Below are 25,260 nucleotides of genomic sequence, written 5' to 3' on the forward strand. Positions count from 1 at the left end.
CATTACAAACTTTTTTCTACATCAAAGGACAGTGTCAGAAAAGTAAAAAGAAAACTTACAGAATGGGAAAAAATATTTACAAATCATATGTGTAAAAAGGGCCTAGATAAAGAACATATAAAGAACTCTTACAACAACAAAAAACCCAAAAACCTAATTAAGAAATGGGCAAAGGACAATAGGAGATCTTTTTAATTTTCCCACAGAAGAAATACAAATGGCTAACAAAGAACTTGAAAAGATGGTCAACATCACTAGTAATTAGAGAAATGCAAAGCAAAACCACGATGAGGTACTACTTCACATGCATGAGGATATCTAGAATTAAAAAAAAAGAAAACACCAAGAAACATCAAGTGTTGGCTAGAATGTGGACAGCATGAACTCTTTGTACATTTCTGGTTGGAATGTAAAAAGGTTAATCTACTGCATAGAAGAATTTGGTGGTTCTTTAAAAAGTTAAACATAGAATTGCCATATAAGCCAGTGATTCCACTTCTAGGACTATGTCCAAAAGAACTGGAAACAGATACCCAAACAAATAGTTGTACATGAATGTTCATATCAGCACAATTAACAGTAGCTAAAAGGTGGAAATACCGTAAATGTCCATCAACAGATGAGAGGACAAACTAATGGTGGTACAAAATACACAATGGAATATTATTCAGTCCTGAAAAGGATGAGTTACTGACACATGCTTCGATGTGAATAAAGCTAAAAAATATTAGGATAGGTAAAAGAACCTAGACAAATTTGCCACATGTTATATTATTCCATTTATGTGAAATGTCCAGAATAGGTAACTTAATAAAAAACAGAAAGCACATTGGTGGGTACCAGAAGCTAAAAGTTGAGAGAATGAGGATTTATTGCTTAATGAGTACAGGGTTTTCTTTTGGAGGAGTTAAAATATTTTTAAACTAGGTAAAGGTAGTACTTGAGCAATATTGTGAATGCACTAAATGCCACAAATTTTTCATTTTAAAATGGTAACTTTTTCCAGAGAGGGAAGATGTTGACAGGGTAGGAGAGAGCAGATGCCACTTCCCCCTACACATGGGAGAAAAACCTAGCTGATCTATGGAGGAACAGAGCAAAGAGCCAACAGTACCCCAGGATATTTGAAAATAAGAAACCAAAATAGTAGCAGACACTGAAAAACCAGATGGTAAAGAGAGTGCTTCAAGACAATAAGGTCCCAGGGACCAGCTCCAGCACCAGGGCAGCTGCAGCCTGAGGCCTGGAATGTGCCCCTGGGTCTGCCACAGAATCCTTGGGAGAGAGCCAGGCCAACTGTTCCCTCCCTCCCTGGCCAATCAAGGTTTAAACAGCACTGGGAGAGACCTGGTTGCTTGAAGTCACAGAGAGGCAAAAAAGGACAAAGTGGCAAACACATAGGGGCTGTGATCACCCTCACAGTCTGCAGACTGGTACCAGCTTGGGAGAGTTGAGAGTCACACAGTGATGGGCACTGACCCTAGTAGTCACTGGTCTGGCTGGAGAATTGGGTTGTACGGAGTGTCAGGCTTGACTGAAAGGAATTTCTCAGAAAGAAAAACGGAATTCTCCTATAACAACCCCTCGGCTTCCTCCCCTCCCACTCAGGCAGCAATCCCGAGGTTGCGTGCAAGTTTGCTCAGAATGCCCTGCACTCCTCGTAACACTGGGAAGAGCTGGCGCTCAAACCTGTGGGACCTAGGCAGCCTGGTGCAGCATGTGTGCCCACACCTCAGCCCACAGTAGTAACCACAGGGAAAGAGCGCTCTCAGGAAGAACTGATTCCCAAACCCAAGTGCCTGAGAGGCGCCACACTGGCTCTGGGGAGAGTGCTCGCAAGATTGGCTGAGTGCAGATCAGGAAGGCAGAAAAGCCATACCAATCATCCCTCAGCCTGCTGCAGCCAGCAAGACCAAAAAAAACCGATTTGGCCAGTTTGAAACCAACAAGAGGATATTTTTTAAGTAATCTCATTTTTTAAATTTTTATTATTGTTTTATCTTTCATTACCTTATTCCTCTCTTCTTTCTCATTTTATTCTTTCTTCCTTTCTTTCCAATTTTATCCTTTTGTCCTCCCTTCTCCTGGTTAATGTTTATTTTTATTTTTATTGTTTTAAATACCCACAAATGAGACCAAAAAACCTGGAACTGTAAAAACACCAGAGTTGGATCCAAAGAGGGGGCATCCCAACAGTTCAAACAGTGAGACAAAATTCACTTTGCTATTAGAGAGAACTTGCAAGTTATTGCATATCTGTATTATTCTTTTTTCCCATTATTCTTACATCTTTTATTTTAATAGTATTTTTATATTCCTCTTCTTTCTGTGCAGTCTTCTTTGCTTGGCTGAATATATTGAATCATTTGACAGGTCTCCCCTGTCTTCTCTTTCATTGATTTTATTGATAATTTACTGTCCTTCACGTCACTAGTGTTCCATTAGCACACTACTGAAGGTCCTATACTCCCTATTCTTGTTATCCAGATCACATAGAGTCTGTCATATGATTTTTTGCTCTAATATTATTGTAAATAATAGCTGTTCCATAGAATTATAAATACTTCACAACACCCCTCCCAGCTCTTAGCCCACTTCACAGCTTCCTGAACTCTATTACTGTAGTGGTTAACTCTATTCTCTCACACACTACACCTATTTACTATCTTTTACTCTCACCTTACCTCAGAATCTGACATCCCACAACCTCACTGCTTTCTAAATCCAACTCACAATCCTTCCCTCCTCAATAAAAGTCTTGCCTTCTTTCCATCCTTTATAAAAAGTGGCTAGTGGGGTGGGAGATCATGGTTAACACTACACATAGCCAAAGCATCTCCTATCTCTTCTCTACTGATTGCTACTGTAAATATCATAGAATACTCTCTTGCTGTCTTAAACCATTTTTCCTTCCCCCTCCAACTGATCCAAAAAAAAGAGTAGGTGGAAGTGGAGAAAACCAAGACACCCACTGGAAGAGGACATCCAACAACATAGAAAATACCAACAGAACAACAGAAGAAGGTGAAGGAGGGACTAGAAGGCTCACTAACTTCAATCCAGGACCTATCTGGAAATACAACTTAATAGGGGAGAAATTACCCAGTAGAAACAACTGAACAAGAGCAAGAGAGAATCCTCAAAACCTTGTACACATGGAAGAACCAGCTTCAACAAAATCTGCACTCACCAGCACAACAAAATACAAGAGGTGGTCGACAGAGTAACCCTCATTTAACCATCTGGTGGGAAGAAATCACCAAAGAAAGACCCAACAACAATAAAAAAGACAAATACAGAGCCAACTTAAAAGACAGCCCAAGACTAGAGAGCTCAGGAGAAAAAGGAGACTGCACCATGAATCTCACAGGTATTCTACCACAGAAATTTACACCATAAAACCAGGGAGCCAAAACAGATCAGTTTAACAAGCTGAAGCTAACAAGAAAAGTCTCACAAACAATGGGAAGACAAAGAAACAATCCCCAAATGAAAGGAAAGGAGAAAGCCTCACAAAGAATGCTAAATGAAATAGAGGCAACTCCACTATCAGATATTGAGTTCAAAGCAATGGTTGTCAGGAAGCTCAATAAAATCACAATGAGCTACCAGAAACTACAGGAAAACTACAATGAACTCACTGCAAACTATATCAACATGAAAAAGGAAATAGAAACTATCAACAAGGGCCAAGAGGAAATGAAAAATACAATTTCTGAACTGAAGAACAGAGTAAAAGGAATCAAAAGCAGGATCAATGAAGCAGATGATCAGATCAGTGACCTGGAGGACAAGGTAGAAAAAAAGATCAAGAAAGAGCAAGAAAAGGAAAAGAGGCTCAGAAAGAATTAAGAGGAATTAAGAGAAATGCAAGATAATATGAAACATAATAATATGCATATAATAGGGATACCAGAAGGAAAAGAAGAAGAGGAAGGGATAGAAAACCTGTTTGAAAAAGTAATCATGGAAAAATTCCCTAATTTGATGAGAGAAAAAGTCACACAAATCCAGGAAACACAAAGAGTCTCAATAAAAAAGAAACCAAAGAAGCCCACTTCAAGACATATCATAATTGAAATGGCAAAATTCCAAGACAAAGAAAGAATCTTAAAGGCACTAAGGGAGAAACAGGAAGTAACATACAAGGGATCCCCAAGAAGGTTAGCAGCTGATTTCTTAATAGAAATGTTCCAAGCTAAGAGAATGGCCAGAAATATTCCAAGTAATGAGAACCAGAGGCCTACAACCAAGGCTACTTTACCCAGCAAGGCTCTCAATCAAGACAGAAAGCCAAATAAGGTGCTTCCCCAACAAAAGAAGTCTAAAAGAATACACCTCCACCATATCAAGTCTGCAATTGATGCTAAAGGGACTGCTTTAAGAAAAGGAAGGAAAAGAGAAAAAGAAAGCAGAACACAGGTACTAAAAAAGGCAATGAATAAGTACCTATCAGTAATAACCTTAAATGTAAATGGCTTAATGCTCCAACCAAAAGATAGAATAGCTAAATGGATGAGAAACCATGATCCACTCATATGCTGCCTGCCAGAGACCCACCTCAGGACAAAAGACCTACACTGACTGAAAGTGAAGGGCTGGAACAAATTTTCCAAGAAAACAGAGAGGGGAAAAAAAAGCCGGGAGAGCAATGCACATATAGACAAAATAAAATTCAAAAAAATGACCATAAAAATAGACCCAGAAGGTCACTTATTACTTCTCAAGGGAAGATCCATCAAGAACACAATGAACATTCTAAATATATATGCACTCAACATAGGAGCACCCAAATACATAAAGAAAATCTTGGAGGACTTCAAGAAAGATAGTGACAGCAACACAATTATAGTGGGGGATTTTAACATGCCACTGTCAAAAATGGAGAGATCTTCTAAACAAAATATCAACAAAGATATTGTGGAATTGAACAAAGCCTTAGATGAAATGGACTGAACTGGTATATATAGAACCCTTCATCCCAAAGAAACTAAATACACATTCTCTTCTAATACACATGGGACACTTTCAAAGATAGACAACATGATAGGACACAAAACAAGCCTCAAAAATTCAAGAAAATTGAAATCATACCAAGCATTTTATCCATCCACAATTAACTGAAATTGGAACCCAACCCCAAGGAAAAAAAACACAAAACACTCAAAATCATGGAGACTGAATAGCATGCTATTAAACAATGATGAGTCAAGATTGAGATCTAGGAAGAAATCAAAAAGTTTCTGGAAAAAAAAATGAGAATGAATTCACAACAACCCAAAACTTATGGGACACAGTGAAGACAGTCCTGAGAAGGAAGTTCATAGTGATAGATACCTACATAAAAAAAAAAGATAGAAACATTTCAAACAAACCACTTAAAATTACACCTACAAGAACTCCAGGCACAACAACAAAAACAGCCCAGAGCAAGTAGAAGGAAGGAAATAACCAAAATCAGAACAGAATTAAATGACATAGAGACTAAAAGCCCAATTCTAAGGATCAATGAATCCAGGAGATAGTTGTTTGAAAAGTAAACAAAATTGAGAAGCCTTTAAGCAGGCTCATCAAGAAAAAAAGAGAGGGACCCAAATAAACACAGTCAGAAATGAAAGAGGAGAGATTACAACTGACACCATAGAAATACAAAGGATTGTAAGAAATTACTATGAAGAACTATATGCCAAGAAATTTGAAAGCCTAGGTGAAATGGAAAATTTTCTAGAAAAATATAACCTGCCAAAACTCAATAAATAAGAAGCAGAAAGCATGAACAGACCAATAGTAGCAGATGAAATTGAGCCAGTAAACAAAGAAATCCCAACACACAAAATCCCTGGCTTCACAGGAGAGTTCTACAAAGCATTTAATGAAGAGCTAACCCTATTGTTCACAGACTACTCCAAAAAATCCCAAATAATGGAACATTCCAAAACTCTTTTTATGAAGCCAGCATCATCCTAATCCCAAAACCAGATAAAGACACAACAAAGAAAGAAAACTTTAGGCCTATATCACTGATGAACATAGATACTAAAATCCTCAACAAAATATTGGCAAACCACATCCAACAATACATTATAAAGATCATACACCATGACCAAGTGGGATTCATCCCAGGGATGCAAGGATGGTTCAATATTCACAAACCAATAAATGTAATGCTTGACATAAACACAGCAAAGAAAAAAATCACATGATCATATCAATAGATACAGAAAAAAGACTTAACAAGCTACAGCACTCATTTATGAGAAAAACACTCAGCAAAGTGGGAATAGAGGGAGCATACCTCAGCATAATAAGGGCCATATATGAGAGACCTAAAGCCAACATCATACTCAATGGGCAAAAACTAAAATCTTTTCTACTAAGATCAGGAACAAGACAAGGTTGTTCACTTTCACCGCTTCTATTCAACATAGTATTGGGAGTTTAGCCTCAGTGATCAGACAAGACAAGGAAATAAAAGGCATCCAAATCAGAAAGGAGGAAACAAAACTGTCATTGTTTGCAGATGATGTTAGTGTACATGGAAAATCCTATAGACTTTGCCAAAAAACTGCTCAACCTAATAAATGAATTTGGCAAAACAGCAGGATTCAAAGTCAATATTCAGAAATCAAAGGCATTTTTGTATACCAACAATGAAACAGCAGAAGCAGAAATCAAGAAGAAGAATCCCACTCAATATAGCAAAAAGAAAAATGAAATATTTAAGAATAAATCTAACCAAGGAGGTAAAAGACCTGTACTCAGAAAACTACACAACACTGAAGAAAGAAATGAAGGAGCACACAAATGGAAACCATGTTAAGAGATGGGAAGAATTAACATTACCAAAATGTCCATACTACCCAAAACATTTTATAGATTCAATGCAATACGTATTAAAGTTCCAATGGCATATTTCACAGACATAGTCAAACACTTCAAAAATTTATATAGAACCATAAACAACCCCAAATAGCTGCTGCAATTTTGAGAAAAATGAGCAAATAGGAAGGATCACAATACATGATACCAAACTGTATTACAAGGCCACTGTAATCAAAACAGCCTGGTACTGTCATGAAAACAGGCACAAGGACCAATGGAACAAAACAAAGAGCCCAGAAATAAACCCAAGTCTACAGTGAATTAATATTCGACAAAGGGGGCAGCAACATAAAATGGAGTACAAATAGCCTCTTCCACAAATGGTGTTGGGAGAACTGGACAGCTACATGCAAAAAAATGAAACTTGAGCACAAACTTACAACATACACAAAAATAAATTCAAGGTGGATAAAAGATTTAAAGGCAAGTCATGACACCATTAAAGCCGTAGAGGAGAATATAGGCAGGAAAACCTCAGATATTCATGTAGCAACATTTTTACTGATATGTCCCCTAGAGCAAGAGACATAAAGGAAAGAGCAAACAAATGGCATCTCATCAAAATAAAAAGCTTATGAAAAGGTAAAGAAAACAGTACTAAAATAAAAAGAAAACCAACCATATGGGAAAACATATTTGCCAATGATACGTCAGACAAGAATTTAATCTCCAAAATATATAAAGAACTTACGTGACTCCACTCTAAGAAGATAAGCAACCCGATTAAAAATTGGGCAAAGGACTTGAACAGGCACTTCTCCAAGGAGGATGTAGAGAATCCAGAGGCACATGAAAAGATGCTCAATATCACTAGCTCTCAGAGAGATGCAAATTAAAACAACAATGAGATACCACTTCACACTGGTCAAAATGGCCATCAGAAACAAAGCAACAAACAAGTGTTGGAGAGGTTGTGGAGAAAAGGAAACCCTAGTGCACTATTGATGAGATTGCAGACTGGTACAACCACTATTGAAAACAGTATGGAATTATCTCAGAAAACTAAAAATGGATCTGCCTTTTGACCGAGCAATTCCACTGCTAGGATTATATCCTAAGAATCCTGAAACACCAATCCAAAAGAACCTATGCACCCCAATGTTCATAGCAGCACAATTTACAATAGCCAAGTGTTGGAAGCAACCTAGGTGCCCATCAGTAAATGAATGGATCGAAAAACTATCTTATATTTACACAATGGAATTCTATGCAGCAGAAACAAAGAAGCTCCTACCCTGTTCAACAGCATGGATGGAACTGAAAAGCATTCTGCTAAGTGAAATAAGCCAGGTGGTGAAAGAAAAATGCCATATGATCTCACCTTTAATAGGAACCTAAACAACAAAACCAACAAACAAGCAAAATATAAACAAAGACACTGAAGTAGAGAACAGGTGATAGTGACCGGAGGGGAGAGGGGAGGGAATTTAAGGGGGGAAAGGGAAGGGTTTATAGGAACAACTATGAAGGACACAAGGACAAAAACTAGGGGAGGGTGTTGTAGAAATCAGAGGGAGGTAGGGAGGGCTGGGGGGGTGAGCTGGAATGTGAGTCAAGACAGAATACTGTACCTGAACAACAATTAAAATGAAATAGAGTAAAGTAAAATAAAATACAATACAATACAATACAATACAATACAATACAATAAAATAAAATAAAATAAATAAAATAAAATAAATAAAATAAAATAAAATAAAATAAAATAAAATAAAATAAAATAAAATAAAATAGAAAAACCCAGTGGGTTAAATTCTAAGACTATTTTACTCCAGCCTTTTCTATAGGCATGATTATGCATTTCATATCCATATACATTTTAAACTTGCATTCATTCTGTATGTGTAGTTTTATATTTAAATTTCCATTTGAAAGATATTGTGAATATTTTTGCATATCATTTGATAGTTGCTGTTTTATTAGCTCCTTTGCTCTTACCTTTAATTTTTGTCTTTGTATATATGGAATATATTTTGTTTTCTTATATCTTCTCTAGTGATGTACAGAGTCCATGATGGTTTTTAAAATTTTTTGATTGAAGTATAATTAATATATAACACTATATTTTAGGTCATAATGGGCTCTTATTTGTACTAGGGGTTATCTTCAAGATTTTCATAACTATTCTTAATAAATTTTTATTGTCAACCAATAAAACAAAGTGTTTTGAGTTTTTTCTGTGTAAGAAAAGTAAAGTCACCCTTTTGCTCCCATACACTGTTTTCTTCAACATTTAAAATATAGAGTTTTTGGTAAAAAATATTTTAGTGGAAATGTTTTTAATGTATATATTATCTTCTTTAGAGTAATTAATGGCATATGTTTTGTGCCAATATTTATTTCCATTTTATTCCATGAAACTGTTCAGTTCTGGTTCATACTCTAATTTTTATATCTGTTTCTTTGTCACCTGAAGTGTATATTTAATTTTAATTTTACTCATAGAATTTTTTCATGTGGCTGTGTTTTTCATTTTTTTATTGTTGTTCAAATATAGTAGTCTCCATTTTTACTCCACCACACTCCCCCACCCCACCCATCCCCATCTCCCACCCTCAAACCTACCTCCTTTGTTTCTGTCCATGTGTCCCTCATACACATGTTTTTTAATTAATAAACATAATTTCAGAACAGTTCCAGGTTTACAGCAAAATTGAGCAGAAGGTATGGGGAATTTCCCTTATTCCTCTGTCCAAAAACAACTTCTTCCACTATCAACATTGGGCACCAGATGCTACATTTATTACAATAGAGTATGTAGCCTTTTTTGATTGGTTTCTTTCACTTAGTAATGTGCATTTAGGACTCCTCTATGATCTCTTCATGGTTTGATAGCTCTCATTTCTTTTAACACTGAATAACACTCCCATTGCCTAGATGTACCATAGTTCATTCATACTCATCTACTGAAGGATGCCTTGCTTGCTTCTAAACTTTGGCAGCTATGAATATAGCTACTATAAATATCCATGAGTGGGTTTTTGTGTGGACATAAATTTTCAGTTTATTTTTGTGAAAACCGAGGAGCACAATTGCTAAACATATGAGAAAGATATGTTTACTTTTGTAAGAAACTACCAAACTGTCTTCAAAGTTTCCATGCTATGTTTTATTTGAGATATCCTGTTGCTCCATATCCTTACCAGGAGCTGGTGTCATTACACAAGATTTCGACAAGTCTAATAGGTATGAAGTGATATCAACACTATTGTTTTGATCTGCATTTCCCTGATGACATATGATAAGAAGCATCTTTTCATGTACTTATTTGCTGTCTAGTCTATATATCTTCTTTAAGGAGGTGTTTATTATGTTATTTTATTTCTGTTCAAGCACAGTTGTCTGCATTTTATCCCACCTCTCCCTGTGACCCCAGATATCCCCACCCCCTCCCCTGATTCCACCCCACTTGGTTTTGCCCATGAGTCCTTTATACTTGTTCCTGAAAAACCTTCTGCCCTTTCCCCTCATTATCCCCTAACACCTTCCCTCTGGTTACTGTCAGATTGTTCTTAATTCAAACTCCCTGGTTGTATTTTGATTGCTTGTTTGTTTTGATGATTAAGTTCCACTTAAAGGTGAGATCATATGGTATTAGTTTTTACTACCTGGCTTATTTCACTTAGCATAGTGATCTCCAGTTCCATCCATGCTCTAACAAAGGGTAGGAGCTCCTTCTTTCTTTCTGCTGCATAGAATTCCATTGTGTAAATGTGCCATAGTTTTGTGATCCATTCATTTACTGATGGGCACCTAGGTTGCTTCTAGCACTTGGTTATTGCAAATTGTGTTGCTATGAACATTGGGGAGCATAGGTTTTTTTGGACTGGTGTTTCAGGGTTCTTAGAAGATAATCCCAGCATTGGAATTTCAGGGTCAATAGGCAGTTCCATTTTTAGTTTTCTGAAGAAATTATATACTATTTTCCACATTGGCTGCACCAGTCTGCATTCTCACCAACAGTACACTAGGCTTCCCTTTTCTCCACATCTTTCCAAACACTTGTTTGTTACTTTGTTTATGATGGCCATTCTGACCAGTGTGAAGTGGTATCTCATTGTGATTTTAATTTGCATCTCTCTGATGGCTAGTGATACTGAGCATCTTTTCATATGTCTCTGGGCCCTCTTTATGTCCTCATTGGAGAAGTGTCTGTTCAGGTTCTTTGCCCATGTTTGAATTGTTTTTTTTTTCTTCCTAGTGTGGATTCATGTGAGTTCTTTCTATATTTTGAACATCAAACCCTTGTCTGAGGTATCGTTGGAAAATGTGTTTTCCCATACAGTTGGCTCTCTTTTCACTTTAATGATGATTTCTTTAGCTTTTCAGAAGCTTTTTATTTTGATGAGGTCCCATTTGTTCATTTGTTTATTCTTTCCTTTATGTCCCTTGCTCTAGGGGACATATCAGTAAAAATATTGCTGCATGGAATATCTGAGATTTTCCTGCCTATGTTTTCCTCTAGGAGTTTTATGGTGTCATAGCTTATATTTAAGTCTTTTATCTTCCTTGACTTTTTTTTGTGTATGGTATAAATTGGTGCTCAAGTTTCTTTTTTTTTTCTTTTTTCTTTCTTTCTTTCTTTTTGCATACATCTGTCCAGCTCTCCCAACACCATTTGTTGAAGAGGGTAAATTTCACTCCATTTTATATTTCTGCCCCTTTGTCAAATATTAAATGATCATAGAGACTTGAGTTTATTTCTGAACTCTCTGTTCTGTTCCATTGGTCTATGTTTCAGTTCTTATGCCAGTACCAGGCTGTTTTGATTACTGTAGCTTTGTAATACAGTTTGATATCAGGTATTATGATCTCTTCTACTTTGTTCTTTTTTCTCAAAATTACTGCAGCTATTCAGGGTCATTTATGGTTCCACATATATTTTTGAAATGTTTGTTCTATATCTGTGAAATATGTCATTGTTACTTTAATAGGGATTATGTTGAATCTATAATTCAACATTTTGATGAAGTTAATTCTTCCATTTCATCAATATGGTATATGTTTCCATTTGTTTGTGTCTTCCTTAAGTTCTTTCTTCCTGTTGTGTAGTTTTCTGAGTACAGGTCTTTTACCTCCTTGGTTAGATTTATTCCTAGGTACTTTATTTTTCTTGGTATATCAAATGGGATTTTTTTCCCAAATTTCTGTTTCTGATATGTCATTGTTTGTGTACAAAAATGTCTTTGATTTCTGAATATTGACCTTGTATCCCACTGTTTTGCCAAATTCAATTATTAGGTCAAGTAGTTTTTTGGTGGTGTCTATAGTATTTTCTATATACACACTCATGTCACCTGAAAACAATGACAATTTTGCTTTCTCTTTTCCAATTTGGATGGTGTTTATTACTTTTTCTTATCTGATTGCTGTGTCTAAGACTTCCAAGACTATGTTGAATGGAAGTGGTGAAAGTGAACATCCTTGTCTTGTTCCTGATCTTAGTGGAAAGATTTTAGTTTTTGCCCATTGAGCATGATGTGGGCTGTAGGACTCTCATGTAGGTCCTTTATTCAGGAATGCTCCTTCTATTCCCACTTTGCTGAGTGTTTTTATCATAAATGGGTGCTGTATCTTATCAAATGCTTTTTCTGCATCTATTGATATGATCATGTGGTTTTGTCTTTGCTTTTGTTTACGTGGTGTATTACATTTACTGATTTGTGAATATTGTACCATGCTTGCATCTTTGGATGAATCCCACTTGGTCATGCTGTATGATCTTTTTAATGTAATGTTGGGTGCTACTTGCCAATATTTTGTTGAGGATTTTAGTGTCTATATTCATCAGTGATATTGGCCAGCAACATGATTATGGTAGGAAATTTTACACACCATGTCAAAAATGGATAGATCTTTGAAACAAAATATCAATAAAGATATTGTGGCATTGAAAAATGTCCTAGATCAAATGGACTTAATCGATATATATATACTTTCATCCCAAAGAATCAAAATGTGTGCTTTTTAAATGCACATAGAACATTTTCAAAGATAGACCACATGATAGGACACAAATCAAGGCTTAACGGATTCAAGAAAATAGAAATCATATCAAGCATTTTTTTCTGACCACGGGGACTTTGTTGTGTCTTTATCTGGTTTTGGAAATAAGATGATGCTAGCTTTGTAAAAAGAGTTTGTGAGTCTTCCATCATCTTCTATTTTTTGGTGTAGTCTGTGAAGGATAGGGGTTAGCTCTTACTTAAATGTTTTGAAAATTCTCCTGTGTGGCTGTCTTCTCCAAGCCTTTTGTGTGCTGGGAGTTTTTTGATTACTGCTTCAATTTTATCAGCTGTTACTGGTGTGTTCATATCTTCTGCATTCAGTTTTGGAAGATTATATTTTTCTAGAAATTTGTCCATTTCACCTAGGTTTTCAAGTTTTTTGGCTCATAGTTCTTTGTAGTATTTTCTTACAATCCTTTGTGTTCCTGTGGTATCAGTTGTAATCGCTTCTCTTTCATTTCTGATTGTGTTTATATGGGTCCTCTCTCTCTTTTCTTGATAAATCTGTTTAAAGGCTTGTTGATTTTGTTTATCTTTTCAAAGAACCAGCTCCTGGATTTACTGATCCTTAAATTGTGCTTTTAATCTCTATGTTGTTTAATTGTCCTCTGATCTTGGTTATTTCCTTTCTTCTACTTGCTCTGAGCTTTCTTTGTTGTTGTTCCTCGAGTTCTTGTAGATGTAAGGTTAGGTTGTTTATTTGAAATGTTTAATTTTGCTCTGATCTTAGTTATTTCCTTCTTTCTACTTGTTCTGGGCTGTCTTTGTTGTTCCTTGAGTTCTTGTAGGCATAGAGTAAGGTCGATTGTTTGAAATGTTTCTATGTTTTTTAGGTAGGCCTGTCTTGCTATGAACTTGCCTCTCAGGATTGCCTTCGCTGTTTCCCATTAGTTTTGCATTGTTGTGGGTTCATTTTTATTTCTTTCCAGAAATATTTTTATTTCTTCCATGGTCTCATTCTTGACCCATTTAATGTTTAATACGTTGCTATTCAATCTCTATGCGTTTGAGTGTTTTTGAGAGTTTTTCTTGAGGTTGGTTTCTTGTTTCAGTCTCTGTGGTTGAGAAATTGCTTGATATGATTTCTATTTTCTTGAATCTGTTGAGTTTTGATTTTTGTACTATCATGTGGTATATCATTGAAAATGTTCCATGTGCATTTGGAAAGCATGTGTATTTTGTTTCTTTGGGATCAAAGGCCATATATATATATGTGTGTGTGTGTGTGTGTGTGTGGATGTATATATATATACACACACACACATATATATATGTCAATTAAATCAATTTGATCTAGGACATTTTTCAATGCCATAATATCTTTGTTGATATTTTGTTTGGAAGGTCTATCCATTTTTGACATGGTGTGTAAAATTTCCTACCATAATTGTGCTGCTGTCAGTATCCTTCTTGAAGTCCTCCATGATTTTCCTTATGAATTTGGGTGCTCCTATTTTGGGTACATATATACTTACTATGTTTATGTCTTCTTGATGGATTCTTCCCTTAAGTATTATGAAGTGACCTTCTGAGTCCCTTTTTATGGCCCTGATTGAAGTCTATTTTTTTCTGATATGAATATTGCTACACTGTCCCTCTTTTTTTTGCCCATTTGCCTGGAATATTTTCTCTAGCCCTTCATTTTCAGTCTGTGTAGGTCTTTTGTCCTTAGGTGGGTCTCTTGTTGCCAGAATTTATGTAAGTAATGCTTTCTTATCCATTCAGCTATTCTATGTCTTTTGATGGAAGCATTTACTCTATTTACATTTATGGTTATTATTGATAGATACTTATTAATTGAAATTTTATTTCCTTCGTACCTTTGTTCTCTTCTCTCTCACTCTTTTTCTTCCTTTTATTAAAGCACACCCTTTAGTATCTCTTGTAGTGCTGGTTTGGAGGAGGTGTATTCTTTGAGCCTTTTGTCTGGGAAACTCCTTATTTCACCTTCCATTTTCATTGAGAGCCTTGCTATATAGAGTAGTTTTGGTTGCAGGCCTTTGTTTTTCATTACTTGGAATATTTCTTGCCAATCCTTTCTGGTTTAGAGCATTTCCATTGAAAAGTCAGCTATTAGTCTCATTTGGACTCCCTTGTTACTTCCTGTTCCTGGGGAAATATGTAGTAAGGTCTTTTTTGGACCATTTTGAAATCTGTTTTTTGTTGTTGTTGTTGTTTTTATTATTGAATCTTAGGAGTTCTTTGTATATTTTGAATAACAGCCTTTTATCAGACATATTTTTGATGAATGTTTTTTGGTGGCTAGTCTTCTAACTTTCTTGACAGTGTCTCTTGAGAAGAAGTTTTTACCTTTAATGAAGTGCAGATTATAAATTATTTCTTTTATATATCATGATTTTAGTTTTGTATCTAAAAAGTTATAGCCATGACCACTATCACCAAGGTTTACAATGTTATTTTCTAAGACTTTTATAGTTCTTAATTTTATATGTAGGTCTGTGAATCATTTTGAGTTGATTTTTAAGAAAGATATAGTTTGTGTTTAAATTCATTTTTTATGTGGATGCCCCATTGCTTCAATGCCATTTCTAGTCTTTACTACACTGTATTAATTTGCTTCTTTGTCAAAGATGAGTCTATTTTAGAGCTTTCAGTTCTGTTCCATTGATGTATTTTTTCTATCCTTTTGTCAACACTACACAGTCTTCATTACTATAGTTTTATACTAAGTCTTGAAGTTGGTTTGTCAGTCTTCCAAATTTGTTCTCCTTCAACATTGTGTTAGCTACTCTGCTTTTTGTTTCTCCATATAAGCTTTATAATAATTTTGTCAATATACACAAAATACCGTTCTGCGACTTTGATTGGTATTGCATTGAATCTGTGGTTTGTTGGAAAGACTAGCTTCATAACATTATTGGGTCTTCCTCTCCATGAACATGGTATGTCTTTTCATTATTTAATTTCTCTTTGAATTTATTCATCAGACATGTATAGGTTTTCTCATATAGATCTTGCATACATTGTGTTAGATTTATATACAAATATTTTGGGGACAATAAATTAAATGGTATTGTGTTTTATATTTCATATTCCACTTATTCATTGCTGACATATAGGAAATTCACTGACATTTGTATATTAACTTTGTATCTCATAAAATTGCTATAATTGCTTATTAGTTACAGGAGTTTTTTGTTTTTGCCAATTATTTTTGGAAGTCCTACATAGATGAACATGCAGCATGAGAAAAAAAGGCAGTTTCTTTTCTTCTTTTCTAGTCTCTGTATTTTCCATTTTATTTTATTTTTTTTATTGCATTAGCTAGAATTCCTAGCATGATGAGGGGAAGGAATCGTGAGCAGAGATATCCTTGCCTTGTACCTGATCTTAGTGGGAATTTTTTTAGTTTATCACTATTCATTATGATGTTAGTAGGTTTTTTGTAGATTTTCTTTATTAAGTGGAAAAAGTTGCCCTTGATTCCTAGTATACTGAGAATTTTGTCATGAATTGGTGTTGGATATTGCCCAATGCTTTTTCAGCATCAATTTAAATGATCTTGTGATTTTCTAGCCTCTTGATGTGATGGATTTACATTATTTGATTTTTGGATGTTGAGGCACCCTTACATATTTGTGATATTAATTATGTTATTTAAATTTTATGCACTATTGGATTGGATTTTCAAAATTTTCTGAGAATTTTTGTATGCATGTTCATGAGAGAAATTAATCTGCAGTTTTCTTGTAATGTCTTTTTCTTGTTTTGGTATTAGAGTACTCTGAAAAAGATTGTAGAAAACTGGTATAATTTATTCCCTAAATGTTTGGTAGAATTTACCAGTGAACATATGTGAGTCTGGAGTTTACTGTTTTGACTGTTATTAATTATTTATCAATACCTTTAATAGGTAGAGGTCTGTTCAGACTGTCTATTTCTTCCTGTGTGAGTACAGGCAGATTTTATATTTAAAAATTGGTACATTTTGGGGAAGCCTATGGGGTTTTCTATGTACACACTCTTGTCATCTGCAAATAATGACAGTTTTAATTCCTCCTTTACTGTTTGCATACCTTTTATTTATTTTTTTCTCTTATCACTATGGCTAGAACTTCCAATAATGTGTTGAACAAAAGTGCTGAAAATTGACACACTTGTCTTGTTCCTGATCTTAGTGTGAAAGCTTTTTGTTTTTGCCCATTGAGTATGATGTTGACTGTAGCTACCTCATATATAGCCTTTATTATATTATGGTATGCTCCCTCTACTCCCACTTTGCTGAATGTTTTTATCATAAAGGGGTGTTGTACCTTATCAAATGATTTTCCACATCTATTGATATGATCATGTGATTTTTGTATTTCCTTTTGTTTATGTGAAGTATTATGTTTATTGATTTGTGAATATTGTACCATCCTTTCATCCCTGGGATGAATCCCACTTGATCATGGTGTATGATCTTTTTAATGTATTGTTAGATCTGGTTTGCCAACATTTTGTTGAGGATTTTAGCATCTATGTTCATCAGCGATATTGCCCTATAGTTTTCTTTCTTTGTTGTGTCTTTACCCGGTTTTGGAATAGGATAATACTGACCTCATAAGTGTAGGCTCCACCAAAACACTAAGTGACCTAGTAAATGAATTTCACAAAAAAGTGGGATACAAAGCCAATATTGAGAATTTGAAGGCATTTTTTTTCACACCAACAATGAAATATCAGAAACAGAAACTAGGTAAAAAAAAATCCCACCTATTATTGCAACAAGAAAAATAAAGTACATAGGAATGAACTTAACTGAGAAGGTAAAAGGACTATACTCAGAGAACAAGACAACATTGAAGAAAGAAATTAAGGAAGACACAAATAAATTGAAGCATGTATTGTGTTCATGAATTGGAAGAAATAACATCATCAAAATGTCTATACTACCCAAATCAACCTTAGCTATCAATGTACCAATGACATATTTCACAGATATAGAACAAACATTTCAAAAACTTATAGGGACCCATAAATGACCCCATATAGCCTTAAAAACTTTGAGAAAGAAGAACAAAGTAGGAGGATTCACAACACCTGATATGCAAGTATATTACAAGGTGAATGTAATCAAAACAGTCTGGTCCTCCATAAAAGCAGACACATGAATCAGTGGAACGGAATAGAGAGCCCAGAAATAAACTCATGTGTCTATGATCAGTTAATATTTGACAGAAGGCAAAGAAGTATAAAATGGAACAAAAACATCTTCTTCAATAAATGATGCTGGGGTATCTGGGCAACTACATGCAAAAAAAAATGAAACTATACAAGCAATTTACACCATACATGCAAATAAAATCATGATGGATAAAAGACCTAAATATAAGTCCTGATACCATGAAGTTCTAGGGGAAAACATAGGCAATGAAATTTCCAATGTCCCATTTTGTGCACTGGCTTTTTAAGAGGCTCTCTGTGTCTCCAGCCATCTCTCCCTGTGGGGCAGAAACCCCTCTGCTTTTCACAGCCGGATATGATCTGGGTTCCTCTCCTAGCTTTGGTGCCATAGTCTGGAAGCCCAGCTTGGGGTTTAGACCCTACACTTCTCTAAGGGCACCCTCAAGCCATTGAAATATCTCTCTGGAACTTCAGCTACTATCCGTGAGAGTCCAGCCAGCCCTCTTGCACCTCTGCACTCCATACCATTCACATTGTGGTGAAGTGGTTTCTTCTGTTTGTCTGTGATTTTAAGGCTTCTCTCCTGCTAGTGTTCAATTGGCTCTTCAGGATTATTTCTCTACAATTTAGTTGTAATTCCAGTTTGGTCCTGGGAGAAGGTTTGTGAAGCTCCAACCTATTCCTCCACCATCTTGGATCTGAAATTTTTTATACTATGATTTTGTTGATCGTATAATTTGATGTTGGTAGCTATTTTTGTCTCATCATATTAAGGATAATCTCTCATTGTCTTCTGATTTACATAGTTGGGAATTCTGGTGCTAGTCTAATGGTCATCCATTTGTGGGTCATTTGATCTTATGCTTTCCAAGTGCTCTCTTTTGTTTATGGTATTATCACTTTATTACAGTATGTGCTTTCTTATTATGAAGTCCTTCTTCCTTCTTTTTTTCTTGTGTTGTTTTATTGTTATGGTTTATATATAGGAAAAGTCCAGTTAATAACTCTTGAATATTTTCTTTCATATTTTTATTATTTCTTATGGAACTGTGATGAAATATGTATCCTTTCACTTTGTCTTCCATGTCTATAAATATTTCTGTTAAACTGCATTTTCTGGTTTAAAATTCTGGGGAGTGCTTTCAAAACTATTTTTCAGTTCACTATTTTTTTTATCAGTATCTGATCTGTTGATTAGACCTCATACATTTCAATTTTTTATCTTTATTGTGATTTTGTTCTATAGGTTGTATTTTTAAAAATCTAATAATTTTAATATTATCTAATTCCTTATTCAATTTTTATAGTCATGTTGTATACTTTTTAACATATTTTATACTTGTATCTTATAATTTAATATTGGCAGTCTATATTAATCTGATTTAATTTTATATTGTTTCTGCTGGCTTTCAGTCATACTAGATTTTTTTTCTAATCTGTTTCGTGGTTTTTTAAAAAAACTTTGCAAATTATATGCACATTTATTAGGAGTCTAGTAGCCAGAATATACAAAGAACTCTTAGAACTCAGCAATAAAAATAAATAATCTAATTAAAACTGGCAAAGGATTTGTTATTTATTTTTAAAGTTTTTAAAAATATTTTTCCATCACCATTTATTCCCCCCATATCCTCTTCTACCTCTACTCTCCCTCCCCCTTGCAATCACCACACTGTTGTCTGTCTTCATGAGTTCCTTCTCCTTTTTTTTCCTTTTGGCTCAATCCCTCTACTCCCCAGCAATCCTTTAAACTTTATCTGTGAAAATTACTTGAGGTCTGTTCTTCATGGGGATTTTTATCATTCACCTGGGAATATCAACAACCTCGGACAATCTAAACCTAAACATTCTCCTTGGATTTATGGAGGTCACAGAAATAGCCTGTATTCTATTCCAAAACCCAGATATGGTTGACTCTAAGCTGTGAATTTGAATTGAGACAACTTCTAATTCTCTTAACTAATCATGCGCTTTCATTACCTTGCTTTGCCCATTCTGCTCTTTTTCTCAAGACTAGCAAATTATTTTCTCAGGAATGCTTCTTCTGGACAATCATCCTTAGTCTCTAATTAGTGAAGGTACCCTCAGGCTGGTTAATCATCTTTTCGTAGCTTTTTTGACACAGTATTTCAATTACCTTAAACCTTCCTAGGAGGAGGCACTATATCTTTTGCATATTTTATCTTCAGGGCTGAGCATGGTCTTTGACACATATTAGACATGTAATAAATCTTTGTTGAATAAATAAGTTCAAAATTAATAAAAATAAAAATGTAATACTCCCCTTTTTGCTTATGAATTTGTCAGCATTATATTTCAGGCCCAATTGTAAATACTAATTAAATATATCTGCCAATTTTCTCCTGAGGAAAAGTTAAGAACAAATTAATGATCAAACCAAAATAACTGATATTGGCAGAGACTTTTCAGTATGACTGAAGTGGGTAATACTAAACAACCTACTCAACAAACTCACTCATCTAGTTATGTGGGGATGATGGAATGTGCAGTTTAGTCATTCCAGTGGACTTCTCTGGAAGTTCTTTCCAAAGCCAAAGTTAATGTCAGTAGAAAAGAACACTTAGTAACTCCTCAGAGTCTCTCTGACCTTGACTCATTCCATATCCATAGCATACCGTATGAGTGTTTAAGGGATGTGGCTTGTCAGTGCAGTTGAGCAGATCTAAAATGGTTGTTTGGAGGAAGGCTGCATGCTGCTCAAATTTGTAAAATATGGTTAGAATATGAGCAAGTTACTTTGGTTTACATCAGTTTGCAGCCTTACACATTTGGCATCTGAAGCTTTGGCTGTTTTTTGATTAATAACACAAAATACATATACTTCGATCATTTTTGGGTTTACATGCTTTGCCAAAAATTCAACTAAGAAAATGGACATTCAAAAGGAAAATTATGAGCCATGTTAACTATTCATTCATTTAAATTCCCAAATCTCTATCTCTGCATCACATTAGAGTATCAGAAAGTCACTTTCATGGAGTTGATTACATTGAAAAACCTTTATAGAACTATTGTTCAACCACATACCCTTGCTTTTTATTTAAGATCAGTATAACAATGAACATGCATTTGTTGTTGAATCCAAAGCTTATTTAACCTATGCATTAGATTGCTTTTTTTATTTTATTTTTTTTAAGGTTTTATTTATTCTTAGAGAGGGAAGGGAGGGAGGAAGAGAGAGAGAGAGAGAAACATCAATGTGCAGTTGCTGGGGGCCCTGGCCTGCAACCCAGGCATGTGCCCTGACTGGGAATCAAACCTGTGACACTTTGGTTCACAGCCTGCGCTCAATCCACTGAGCTACACCAGCCAGGGAGATTGCTTTTTATTTAGTCCAGTGGTATTTATTGAGCATTCATTCTTCCAATAAAAGCTTACCTTTTCTAGAATTAGTAGGCTATCATTAATTACATAACTCAAAATGTGTACATTAAACTTCCTTCTGTAAAGCTTCCTTCCTTTTGTTGCCAGGAAGCTTAGAATTAATTGTGGGACTTATGAAGTGGTTTTCTTGAACCTAGTATTTCTGGTGCCATTCTCTCTACTATGCTGTTTTGATGCCCTCTCATCATCTATGCTCTTGTTATTTTACCCTGTTCACATGGTCTTATTTAATCTTAAACATTTATATGTAATGACCTAAACATAGACAAGGATATATATAGTAAATAGTGGCAAATCAGTATAGCATCTTCTTTCTTTATCAACCAAAAGGCCAGGGCAGTTTTAAAACTTTAAAGCCTGTGGTGAAATACACCAAGTATTTCTGGCTTAAAGAAACTTAAAGTCAGATAGAAATGAGACTACCTAGGAGGCCTCACAACACAAACTCCCAAACAATGAAAATAGTTTGTGAAGAGCTTAGCTGGTCTTCCTCACTTGTATTGTAGAATTGGATGTAGGAGCTTTACTAAAGTGACACTTAAAGTTTACAATAGCATGAAAAAATGCCATCATTCTGTGTCACCATCTCCAATTCAGTAAAAACAACTCAGAAATTAGAAGAGTTGTTTTTGAATTTATGGTAGAATGGGTCACGGAAGTTTCTGCAACACATTAAGCTACAATAAGGCCTGTAAATATTAATGTAAAGGCTTTTCATAAAGGTCCATTTATATATCATAGGAAATATGATGATGATTTATCAAAACAACATCTAAGTGATTTTGATACAATAGCAATAATATTGAATTTAGCTCAGCAATAAAGGGGGTGAATACTTTAAAAGATAAAGAAGAGTCTACCTTATAATCATGTAGAATATACTGTGTATGTAGATCATTCACACAATTATCTTGTTTACTTATGAAACTGTTGTGATGTGGTAAGGGCATAAATAATTATGTAAGACTTTAAGGTTCAGAAAAGCCACCTTCAATTCTAAAGTCTCTGACACAGCAATTACAAAAAATAAACTAGATTTACTTATATCATATATATGATAGGTATCATATGTATTTGTATATGATGTATATGTACATGAAATATATGTGTATATTATATATATATTTGTATATGATAAATGATACAAATATACATATTTACATCATATATGAGGTCTGTCTGAAAAAAAAAAAAGACCAGACATTGTTAATATAACTAGAATGGTTTGCATGACATCTATGTGACCTGGAAGCCAAAGAGAGTGGACTGAAGTATGCATACATGAACAATGATGACTGTACTAGACAGTAAGGGCAGTAGACACTCACAAATGAGCATGTGTACTATGTGTTCATCATGTTCAAAATGACTGAGTGAGTAGAGCAATGAATCTGCATCAAATTTTGCATTAAGATTGAACATTTCTCTATGGAAACTATTCATATGATCTAGGAGGCTTTCAAGGATGATGCTATGAGAGCAGCACAAATAAAATTGTGGGACAAATGCTTCAAAGATGGTCAAGAACCTGTTGAAAGTGATTGAGCCACATTGTGGAAGGCCTGCAGCCTGAAAATGTTGAACGTGTACAGGCTGCAATCAACAAAGATTAGCCACTGACAGTGCAAGAACTAGAGCTAGAATGTGAAGATTCTAAAAACTACTGTGTCCAAGATTTTGGTGCAGGATCTTGGCATGAAACTTGGCATGGCAATATTTGTTCCACAGCTTCTGCTACCATAGAAGAAGGAACGTCTTGTTGCAGTTGCTAATGACTTGATTCAAACCACTATCAATGAACCACATTTCCTCGAGAAGGTTATAACTGGAGATGAATTGTGGATCTATGGCTATGATCTGGGAATGAAGGCCAAATCATACCATTGAAAGTTGCCAGGTTCCCCATGCCTGAAGAAGATACAGCAAAGTCACAGCAAGACCAAGACCATGTTAACTGTGTTTTTTGAACAAGAAGTTGTCCATCATGACTCTGCCACTCCAAGCCAAACAATTGATGAGGAGTACCACCTCAATGTTTTTCACCAGTGGAGAGATGCACTATGATAAAAACAGCCACAGCTATGGGCAACTGGTGATTGGCAGCTTCATAACGACAATGTGCCCACTCATGCATAATCTTGTGCAGAGATTTTTGGTGAAACATCAAATCATCCCGGTGACCCAGCCCCCTATAGCCCAGATTTGATACCCTGTGACTTCCGGCTTTTCCCAACACTAAAATCACCTTTTAAAGGGAGGATATTTCAGACTGTTGATAGCATTAAGGAAAATATGATGGGGCATCTTCCAGTTGTTTCAACAAAGGATTTTGCAGGGTTTTGAACAGTAGAAGAGATGCTGGGAGAAGTGTGTGAGGTCTCAAGGTGTCTACTTTGAAGAGAATAAGTTTTCATTGTCATATGTATAATGTTTCTTATATCTTCTTCAATAAAAGTCTCTATTTTTCATAATGCATGGCTGAATACTTTCTGGACAGGTCTCGTATACGTATAACATATATAACTAAAATGATAAATAATGATTAATTAAAGCAAATTGCAATAAATATAAACATACTCCAAGAATAGTAATTATATTTGGGGAGAGTTGACAGGGAATGTGTTGGAGAGTTTTTATGTCGATAATATCTCATTTTAAAAAATGAAATATAATAAACATGGAAAAAAACTAACATTTCCATAACCTGGCATGTGAGTATATATGTGTCTGTTATAATATTTTCTTGATGTTTGAAGCATTTATTTCAAATCATTAAGCTTTTAACTAAAAATCGTCTATTTCATTGTAATTTCATGGTTTTTCCATGGTCACATAGTACTAGGGGGTACTAGTAGTTTGATTAGTGTTCTCCCCCCAAAAAATGTCCTCCAGGAACATTAAAAGATGTCTTTACTTAGAATAAGTTCTTTGAAGAAGTAGTCAAGGTAAAGATCTCAAATGAGATCATCCTGAATTAGGGTGGGTCCTAAGACCAGTGATAAATGTTCTAACAAGAGACAAAAAAGGTGAAGACACAGAGTCTCAGGGGAGAATTTGAGGCAGGATAGAGTCATGCATCTACAAGCCAAGCAAAGCCTGGAGCCACCAGAACATGGAAGAAATTGGAAGGATCCAACCCAGAGTCTTCAGAGAGAGTGTGGTCCAATCAACACCTTGATTTAGCACTTTGCCTCCAGAACTATGAGAGAATAAATTTCTGTTGTTTTAAGCCACCATGTTTGTGGTAATTTGTTACAGCAGCCCTACAGAATTAATATGTGGGGAAATACAAGATGCTACTATATTTTCAGACTCCAGTATCTTGCATTTAATTCTTGAGAGTCTCCAGAAACCCAAGTAACAAAGATGTAGGTCTGCCAAATTCTGTCATATCATGGCCATGTCTAAGTACTTGGAGCCACTTTTAAATACATAGAAATAATACATTTCTAACAGCAGTAAAGATATATAATTTCTGAAAGATGATGAGGAAAAAAACGTTCTTCTTTTCCATTTAAATATTTTTCAGAAAAATGTCCAGATTTCTCAGCATTCTTCATTTCCTACTTGTGGAACCAATATAGAAATTGAACTAAGTTGCCAGGTTAATGCTACAAATGAATAAATTCTGTCCTGAGTGGAGGGAGATGAAATAAGGGACCTTTAGGAGGTTTGATATAGACCCATTATAATACTGAACACTAAACTTAGCATGAGGTCAGTGCTGCAACTCTGGCCAGTATGATTCCAGATCCTGAGAACATGGAAGGTAGCTGGAGATATGGCTGGATGTCTACAGGCTGACTAATTTCACTGATCCCTCACCTGGCAGAGACAG

Source organism: Phyllostomus hastatus, unplaced genomic scaffold (assembly GCF_019186645.2).
Source record: "Phyllostomus hastatus isolate PE091 unplaced genomic scaffold, TTU_PhHast_1.1 phas_contig_41, whole genome shotgun sequence".
Classification (NCBI taxonomy): domain Eukaryota; kingdom Metazoa; phylum Chordata; class Mammalia; order Chiroptera; family Phyllostomidae; genus Phyllostomus; species Phyllostomus hastatus.